Raw genomic sequence first — 9,198 nt, 5'->3', positions numbered from 1 at the left:
ACAGGGCTTTGGCATAGTCAATAAAGCAGAAATAGATGTTTTTCTGGAACTCTCTTGCTTTTTCCATGATCCAGCAGATATTGGCAATTTGATCTCTGGTTCCTCTGCCTTTTCTGAAACCAGCGTGAACATATGGAAGTTCACATTTCACGTATTGTTGAAGCCTGGCTTGGAGAATTGTGAGCATTACTTTACTAGCGTGTGAGATGAGTGCAATTGTGTGGTAGTTTGAGCATTCTTTGGCATTGCCTTTCTTTGGGATTGGAATGGACTCCCCTTTCAGGAGTCCTTGATTTTATTGTCCATCACTCTGCACTTTCTGTCACTAACATCTCTTCTCATCTAACTCTACATAAAACCAGCACTGAACTGAAAACCAGACAGGGGTCTGCCGTTATCTCTTACTGTATCTGAAGTTCCCACAATGAGACAGTGCTTTGGGAAAGTGCATAAAATAATTTTATATCCTAAGAAAAGCCAGAGAGGGGGGATATACGCATACATACAGCTGATTCACTTTGCTATATAGCAGAAACTGATACAACATTGTAAAGCAACTATCCATGCTTAGTTGCTCAGTCCTGTCTGATTTTTTGCAACCCTATGGACTGCAGCCCACCAGACTCCTCTGCCCATGGAATTTTTCAGGCAAGAATACTGGAGTGGATTGCCATTTCCTCCTCCAGGGGATCTTCCCCACCCTGGGATCAAACTCTCATCTCCTGTGTCTCCTGCATTGCAGACAGATTCTTATCCACTGAGTCAGAGAAGTGTTCCAACAAAAATTTTTAATAAGAAAAAAAGTCAGAGAGTTGAATCTATATGGATCAAGTGTATCTGCTTTCTAAAAATTTGACTCAATGAAAGCTATTTAAGTTGGTGATTTAGATAGTTGTGGGGAAAAAGTATAAAGATCTCTCTAAGCATTTGGTTAAATTTTCTTTATATGACAAAGACAAAAAATCACGAATAAATGCATATTCATAACATCCATCCCCCTATGAAAGAGGTCATGCTGGTTCTTGGCTTTCTGCTGTTCTAATCTGGTAGGAAAGACAGACGTACAAATGACAGAACTGAAAAAGCCAAACTTATTTCCATAGGAAGGCACATGTTGTCTCATTGCAAAGAGTAACTGTTCTTCTTTTCTGGGTGTAAATGTGTATGAGGGAGGGTAGGTGGAGGAAAGACAGGGAGAAATGGAGAGGGAAGAGCCAACATCAGTTCAGCTAGGGGACAGAAAGATTGAACATGTGTGGAGAAAATGACTCAGGGCATCAGTTCTGCCAGATGTACTTCTGGGAAAGAGAATTTTTAGGAAGTTTTGTTATGTCTTATGAATGCAGACCTCTTTGCTGCCTCTTCACGAGACTTCATTTTAAATTGCTTTTCAGTATCTTTCTGGATGTTTCCTTTGTGTATGACACATGCTGAGATGGGTCACAGAGAGGCCCAGTTTTGAGTTATATTTTTATAACATCTTTTTAAAGTGCTTTCTAATGCTTCCATTTAACTCTATTACAGAATTCTTTTGAGTTTTAAATGGGTAAAAAAAAAAAAATCATCTTTTTCTCAGCTAACAGAGGTTCTGTAGGAGTCCTGGTGATTCCAACTCTATCTATGTAGATAGAACCAAAGTAAAATACCTCAGCAGAAGAAAAGTGGTCCTTGAGTAGTGAACTTGGAAACTGAAACCTACAATGTTACATGAAATCTCCCAACAAAAATAATTTTGTTTTAGTTTGTGAACATTGTGCTTTCTTACGCCAGAAACAGACATGCTGAAGTTTTCTAAGCCATTCCCAGGGATGCAATTTTGCAAAATTTCCTCATTGTTCGTGATAAAGTGTGTGAATGATTCTGGCATCCATGCCCATTCATTTCACGTGCCCTTCCCTTCAGGTCTGTTTGGTCCAAGACCTCAAAGAAGGGGCACTTCACCTTGGCCCGCCTCTGCATTACTCACCACACTGCCTCTGTGACACGTGCGTCTTTGGTCTGCATGAGTGTCTAGCACATCCTCTCCTTTTTCAGCAATTTCAAAATGTGGCTGTTAGTTTCCCATCTCTTTCTCAATTCTCTTTGTTTATAGGAAAGCATTTCTGGTTATTTTCTGGACTTTGACTGCTGGCTGATGGGCTGATAGGTTCTGCTGGCAAATTTGAACAGTTTTCTGTGTTTACATCTGTTCCTTCTCTGGGCACTGGTTGTTGGCAGGCTGTAGATTTCCTTCTCTTTGGCTGAGTCTCTATTTTTTAAAACAATACAACCTCCACCATTTGCCCTGAAGTAACGATCAACTTTTCCCAGATGCTCATGTGATGACAGGAGTGGGGTAGGATTTCTTTCTGCTGGGGTTTATCTTTCCAGTATATGCAAGGCTTTCCCCCTTGCTCTAAAGTGGTTTGAAACGTCTCTATCATTGTTTTCATTATTTTGAACCGGATCTTTGTCTTGGATTATTCTTGTTCTTGTCATTATCTCATCATGAGACCCTGTCGGGTTTAGTTGCACTTATGATTCTCTTTTTGTCATTGTATTTTAACAGAATTAGTTATAAATGGACTTCTAAGGATATGATGGGCTATATCTTGCTGTGTGTTGGCACTTAAGACTTTTTAGCTATAAAAATCTGAGGTGGTTGACAAATAGTACTGAGTAAACGGTATTTGCCATCTACCCACAGGCATATTATTTAAAGATAAAATATTGTCCATGGATGAACAATGTAGAATTTTAATAATTCTCTACTTTGCAGTTACCAGGTGTGGGGAACCTATGCAACTTGGAAGCCAGCAAGATTGTCAGGTTGGAATGCTTAACTTCAAGAGGCAGAAACTTGCAGAAAGTATGTGACCTCCAGAGCAGATACACTTGGATTCATATTCTACCATTTCATAGCTCTCAGAGTTTCACCTCTCCATGAGGTGAATTTTTTTTTAAAGTGAATAATATTTACTGGGTAAGATTATAGTTGTGATATATTTGTACATAAGAAGTGCCTGAAATATAGTAAGTACCCCCCCATTTCTACTTTTATTATTGATTTCTCTGAAAATACCCTCAGTCTGCCTCACCCAAGTAATCTCACTGGCATGATTAATTATTATACTCAAATTTCATAAACCACATTTGGCTTTAATGAAACAATGCACATGTCCATCTGGAAAGTAAGTTAAAAAAATAAATTCTACAGAATGAATAATAGTCCCTGGGGAGAAGCACAGCACTGGGCAGACTAAGAATTTTTAGGTACAGGACAGAAATTTTGTCTGGAGGTAAACAATCAACACCTACTTTTTCATTAAAAATGCCAGGAGAAACATAATAATGTGTTCAGAGTCTATATATTTCCAAGGGTTCATTTCTATAACTCCTCCACAGTAAACTTTATTGTACTCAATTTCTGTCCCTGGAAAACCAACCCAGCTCTGGGATATGATCAGACTAAAGGAATATTCCACTAGCTGACTCAACTCTCAAAAGCCTTCTAAGATGCATCACAAATGAGTTTTTAAGAATTTGCTTTTTTTGTGAAGAAAAGAACCATTTCTCTGGAAACATAATCATTCTTGCTTTCCTAGATTAAAAACAAATTTTATAGAAAGATGCTAACGCTGACCCTATATGAGAGACAGCAAAAGAGACACAGATGTAAAGAACAGTCTTTCAGACTCTGTGGGAGAAGGCAAGGGTGGGATAATTTGAGAGAATAGCACTGAAACATGTATATTACCATATGTGAAACAGACTGCCAGTCCAGGTTTGATGCATGAGACAGGGTGCTCAGGGCTGGTGCACTGGGATGACCCTGAGCGATGGGATGGGGAGGGAAGAGGGAGGGGGGCTCAGGACGGGGAACACATGTGCGCCCGTGGCTGATTCATGTCAATGTATGGCAAAAACCACTACAATATTGCAAAGTAATTAACCTCCAATTAAAATAAATTAATTAAACAATTAAAACAATTTTAAAAGATTTAAATAGGATAGTGGGTGTTTCAATTTGGCAGTGGAGAAAATCTTTTAGAATGTCTTCAGGAATTCCTACAGAGCAAATGTTTTCATATCAGCATTGGTCTGTCCCCTGTGGGCCAGAGAAAAAAGTTGGAGGCAAAAAGGCGTTCTGTAAAAATCAGGGAAAAAATTAAGTTTTGTGAATTACAATGAAGATATTAATGACTGGTTCAATTTTGAGGCAATTCTTACTATTTTAAAAATTTACAATTTTTGTAATTGTATTTGTAAAATTTTACAATTAAATGCAAAGCATGTATAAAAAGTTACCATACTTTTCAAAAAGCTGGTTTAACTACTTAACAAAAAATGTATTTTGCACATTTAAGATATATTTTTTAAACCAAATTATCTTTTGACATTTCATTTTGTATGAGGCTAGAGTGGAGCATTATTTTATTCATTGTTACATCTACCAAGAGCATGTGTTCTTTTCTTAGTACCTTCCCTATTCACTCTGGGTTAGTACTTTAAACCACTTCACCAACATTTTAATAAGTCATATTTAAGTCACATGACAAAAGGTTCTAATGAATCTACATCCCGGTGTCTTAAAATGATCTGAATTTTGTTACTGTGAGATTTCTAATGAAAAGTAGAACTTTTCCACTTAACAGAATTAATTTTTAGATTTAAAAAGCCTTTTTAAGTCTCCCAAAAGCCAAAGATAGATTCATCCTTGGTTAGAATAAAGGGAAATGAGATCGCTTAAGAAATGTGGGGAAAGACTGAGGCTGAAAGCAGGAAGAGATTTGGCCCTGCATACCCAAGAACTTCCTGGTGGCTTCCCTGGTGACTCAGATGGCAAAGAATCTGCCTGCAACGCAGGAGATCCAGGTTTGATCCCTTGGTTGGAGAGATCCCCTGGAGAAGGGAATGGCTATCCGCTCCAGTATTTTTACCTGGGAAATCACAGGGGCAGAGGCACCTGGTGGGCTCCAGTGCATGGGGTCAGTGTATGGTGTAACACACATACCCCCAAGAACAGCATAGCCGTACTAGGGATCATCTACTCTAACATTTACTACACGTTTCCTCCAGAAGGTGGTGCTTGTCAGTCACTCCTGGCTGGTTGTAAGGGAGGACTAAAATATGTCTTGCCTCTTAAAAATGTTCCCCTCACCAAAAGAAGCCAAGTATACAAAAGCATTGCTGGTGTGGCAGCAGACATCACACTTAAGCATATCCATGACTCCCACGTAAAAGGCACCGGGAGCTTGTGTTGGAGGACTGGCCGGGGAGATACGAGTCTCTCAGCATTACAAAAGAGAAAGTTCATGATGTCGTAAAATTCTAAACTGAACAAGTCTAACTAAAGACAAGCTGTCCTAAGAGTTCTTAGCAAAGCCGTTTTGAGTTTGAAGTTATTATATTATTGAAGTTGTTTGCAAATTTCCTATGTGTATTTATAGGGGGGAATTGATAAATTTCATTATATTTTCAAAGGTGTCCAAAAAGAAATAAGATTAAGGAACACTTATTTTAGGAAGGAGGAAGCTGATTCACAGCATGGTTAAGCAATCCTCTCATGTTCCAGAATGCTTGTGGCAGAGAAGTAGAATCCTGTTTTCCTGAGGGATGGTGCAGCTACATAAAATTCTAACAAAATTTCTTCACTTCTAAGGAAGAGAAGTTTTTACAATGCTGGGCTATTCTGTATCACATCATAATAACTCTGAGGCTGGTTAAATAGTCAAAGCTATTAGCATTATGCTAATCATTGAAAAAGTGCTTATTTGACCAAATGTTTCCGTTTTGATTGATTATGTTGGCATTATCCAGACATAGCCCAAATAACAGCACACTCCCGTGACTATAATCCTGTAAATATTCTGGCATTTCCCCCATTACCAATAAAACTATTCAGCACAAGTATGCAGCATAAAAGGGAGAAAAATGGGAAACATATGTTTGAGTTCTCCATGTGAAATCTATAGCCATTAAGGGAATGATTTGCATTATGTGGCCTGATCGTGTAGTTAGCAACTATGGGATGCAGCAAATAGAAGGGGCAAGGTTGGGAGAAATATTTTCAAAGGAGACAGAATTACAATTCTTTCTAAACCAAAACAACCCAGAGGCAAAACTAGTGTGAAAACATTTATATAGGACAAAATCTTGTACTCCTACCATATGATGTGGTTTAGGGTAAATAATAAAAAGGCAAATATTCTGAGAAAAATTACAACCTAATTATTGTTACAAAGTCACTAAAAAGATAACCCAAACCCCAAAGGAAAAGACAGCAAAGACATCAACAGCAAAATAACACCTAAAATCCCACATAAATATCAGAGGATAATAATTACTAACTTGAATAGGGCTTACTTCCTTTCCACAACTCTCTTTGAGTGCTTTGCTTCTCCTACACCAAGAAAGGTTAGAAGTCAATTTTTCATGAGAAAATAGAGCAAAAAGAAGCTGAGTTTCCCATGGTGGCTGCATGGGGCAGGAAGCTGGAGTGAGGCTTCTGTGACAGTCCAGGCTTCATGCTGTGACAGAGGCAGGGAGGTTCAAGATGTCAAGGGAAGATGGCAGGGAGAGGAGGAAAGACTCTGGGAGTGAAGTGGAAGATGGGAGATGATGAGAAGTTTTCATAGCATTGGAAGCCCTGACAATCTTGAAAGAAACAGAGCAATGCAGAGTAATTCCAGTTTGGGGGATGTATCCTTCCTTCCAGGTGACACTGTTGAGGGGGAGATAAGGGCAGAAAGCCATCAAGACTTTATGAAGACTTACACAAGCAAAAGAAAAAAAGGTAATATTGCCTAAAAACAATGCCCAGGTAGCATTTGTATTTATGACACAGATACACCAAGTGTGACCTAATTTTCACAATGGGACACTTTCAGTGGAGTGGGTATATTTGTCATTGCACTTATCACAAAAAACAGGTGCTCAGCACACAGTGGAATCACATCATATTGTTTGTAATGAGGACTGGGGCTGGAAGAAAGTGAAGGGTGAAAGACAGAGGTTAAATATACCACCACTTAAAACTTGCATCAAGGTCAATTGCAAGTTTCAGTGCCTTGTAACACCAGGAAGTGAACTGAGTAAGTAAATCCTTTCCATGTTTGGAATGGCTGCTATCAACATTAGTCAACTTGGAAAACAAACTTGCCTTGTTCTTCGTGCTTGTGAAGGTGTGGAACACACGTTATAGTGCGTCTCCGGCTGTGGGGAACAGGTTCAATCCTGCCATCAGTAGGCAAAGTCTTCAAATGTCCCTTCCCCCCTTCTCCCAGGGCCCACAAGTCTTTGTTTTAGTGACTTGCTTGCAGGAGGACGCTTTGAATCGGGGACTGCTGCATAAAACCTTCAGGTTGGGATTCAGTGGAGACGGCTAAGAAGGAAGAAATTTATTGGAGAATGTATTGGAGTATATCAGCTTGTTGTTTAGTGAAAGAGGTTTCTGAGCTTTTGTGGCCAACTGTCCAGAAAATATCCTCTCTGTGGGGGCATTTCATGCCTGCTGCTGCTGCTGCTAAGTCACTTCAGTCGTGTCCGACTCTGTGCGACTCCATAGACGGCAGCCCACCAGGCTCCCCCGTCCCTGGGATTCTCCAGGCAAGAACACTGGAGTGGGTTGCCATTTCCTTCTCCAGTGCATGAAAGTGAAAAGTGAAAGTGAAGTTGCTCAGTTGTGTCCGACTCTAGCGACCCCATGGACTGCAGCCTACCAGGCTCCTCTGTCCATAGGATTTTCCAGGCAAGAGTACTGGAGTGGGGTGCCATTGCCTTCTCTGATTTAATGCCTAATTGTCATTAATAGAAATAGGTTTTAATCACTTGCCACTTTTCCATAGCTCCATTAAGCCATATTGTATGCTGGGCAGTGGGCATCATTTACTCACTGCTCACAGGACAGTGACTGCCAGACTCAGGTTAAATTCCACCTAGGTTTGCTTTATGTGTGATGTTTTTATTGTGATCAATATTCTGGAATTAGAGCCAAATCACAAAGCCATTTTACTGTTTGGGGATTAAGTTGATGATCACAGTTCCCAGACATCAGATACCATTTTTCTCCTTGAAATTTACAATAGGGGGATCCCAATGTAAGGTAGATTTTGTGACTTCATAAATCCCATGAGGAATATATCTGGGGTATGCTATTTCACAGTATGTTTGTGAGTAATTTGCCCTAGAACATCACTCAGTATCCTCCAGTTTGCATGTGTGCATGCTCAGCGGTTCAATCCAATGCAGCCCCATGGACTGTAGCCCACCAGGTTCCTCTGTCCACAAGATTCTCCAGGCAAGAATACTAGAGTGGCTTGGCATTTCCTCCTCCATGGGATTTTCACCACCCAGGAATCAAAAGTGCATCTCCTGCATTGGCAGGCAGATTCTTTACCATTGAGCCACCTGGGAAGCCCATCCTCTAGTTTAGATGAACAGAAATCCCAGTCTCCCTTGTACATGGATATTTCCCCTTCAGTATTCCAAGAATTCCCCTAGGATGCTAACATGTATGCAAAGGGATAGCCTTGTGTGCTGCCAGCTGCCCCTGGAATGTGACTCCCACACACCTTTTTGAGGTTGAAGAACATGGTAGCCAATTCTATAGACCAGCTGCAACAGAGCGAATCCCACCCACCTCTTCTTGATTGTTGTCAGCAAACTCAAGATCTGCTGAGCATCTAAGGACCCAGACAAAAGAGCCCCAACCTGAGACTCAATCAGCTGTATCAGTGGGTATCATTCATATCAGAAGCAGGACTGCCTGGCTCTGAAACCCACGGTGCAATCATGTCCATTAGGGCAAGTCTTTACCCAGCAGCCCAGAGATTTCAAGACTTGACATTTCATCCAAGGGTATCTTGTTCCAAGGTAGCCTCTGCTCTCCTCTGTATTCACAGAAGCACTTCCCTACCAATGGGAATAAGACTAAGGCAGGCCCTGGTGTTCAGTTACTCAGCATATGGGTCAGAATACTGACCCCATTTTTTTCTTAACATCCAAAAAAGTTTATCTCTGGTACTCCTGCTGCCCTTCCTAGCCACTGGGCATTGGTAAAGACCACCCTGCCAGGCCACAGGAGCTTTGAAAATTGAGTAGAAAGTTAAGCTTTGTGCCAGTTTGCCAGTGCTCTTTCTAGTCATCATAGAAGTTCATATATCAATAGTTGTTTACTCATCTCCCTGCCACGAAAAAAAAAAAAAAAAAAAGACTGGA

At 40.4% G+C, this 9,198-nt stretch overlaps 1 pseudogene; it reads right to left on the bottom strand.

Moving 5' to 3' along the window:
- LOC104988647 overlaps nucleotides 1–9,198 on the bottom strand; it is a 167,224-nt pseudogene that overhangs the window by 147,145 nt on the left and 10,881 nt on the right.

This window comes from Bison bison, unplaced genomic scaffold (genome assembly GCF_000754665.1).
Source record: "Bison bison bison isolate TAMUID 2011002044 unplaced genomic scaffold, Bison_UMD1.0 scf7180017864139, whole genome shotgun sequence".
NCBI classification, from domain to species: Eukaryota; Metazoa; Chordata; class Mammalia; order Artiodactyla; family Bovidae; genus Bison; species Bison bison.
The sequence above is the reverse complement of the archived record's forward strand: the minus strand, read 5'-3'. Positions and strand labels throughout refer to the sequence as shown.